The 675-nt window shown below is 47.4% G+C and overlaps 1 non-coding gene across 1 annotated transcript; it reads left to right on the top strand.

Annotated features, from left to right (window-relative positions):
* The first annotated feature begins 294 nt into the window (after positions 1–294).
* On the top strand, positions 295–401 carry LOC125586719. The gene has a single exon (XR_007323255.1). It is a non-coding gene; the product is annotated as a small nucleolar RNA R71 (small nucleolar RNA).
* The last annotated feature ends 274 nt before the right edge of the window (positions 402–675 follow it).

The following is a 675-nucleotide window of genomic DNA, read 5'->3' as shown; positions in this document are numbered from 1 at the left end:
ATATGCCCGGCCGTAGCTTGCTCCATGCTGAAGACGTGCCCTTGGTTGTTTTTCAGTAGCTGATCAACCTTGGCAGTCAGCTCATCTATTTTCTGGGTGTTGGAACTGTTCCCGTTCATGGAGCAATCACTCTCCTCTTTCTTATTAGCTGAGCTAGCAGCCATGTTCTCAATCAGCTTAAACGCTCCATCAGTGGTTTGAGTCATGAAGTCTCCATTGCTCGCAGAGTTTAGAGCACCTTGGTATTTCCAGTCCACTCCATCATAGAAAATGTCCAGGAGGTAATCATCATCAAATCCATGGTGAGGACATTCTCTACGATAGTCATTGAAGCGCTTCCATGCGTCGCAGAAAGGCTCATCAGTGAGCTGTCTGAAGGAGGTGATCTTGTTCCTCAATGCAGTTGTTCTCGCCTTAGAGTAGAAATGGCTGAGGAACGCTGATCAGACCTGTTCCCATGAAGTGAGAGAGCCGGTAGGGAGAGAGTTCAACCACCGTGCAGCTTTTCCATCAAGAGAGAATGGGAATAACATGCACCTGGTGTAATCTGGTGGAACACCATTCGCGCGAGTGAAACTGCAGACTTTTTCGATGCTCTCAATATGCTCCATTGGAATTTCAGTAGAGAGACCAGAAAACACCTTTCTCTGTACGAGACCGATCAAAGCAGGCTTG

This window comes from Brassica napus, chromosome C4 (genome assembly GCF_020379485.1).
Source record: "Brassica napus cultivar Da-Ae chromosome C4, Da-Ae, whole genome shotgun sequence".
NCBI classification, from domain to species: domain Eukaryota; kingdom Viridiplantae; phylum Streptophyta; class Magnoliopsida; order Brassicales; family Brassicaceae; genus Brassica; species Brassica napus.
Note: the sequence above shows the minus strand (reverse complement) of the source record. Positions and strands in the feature narration are given on the sequence as shown.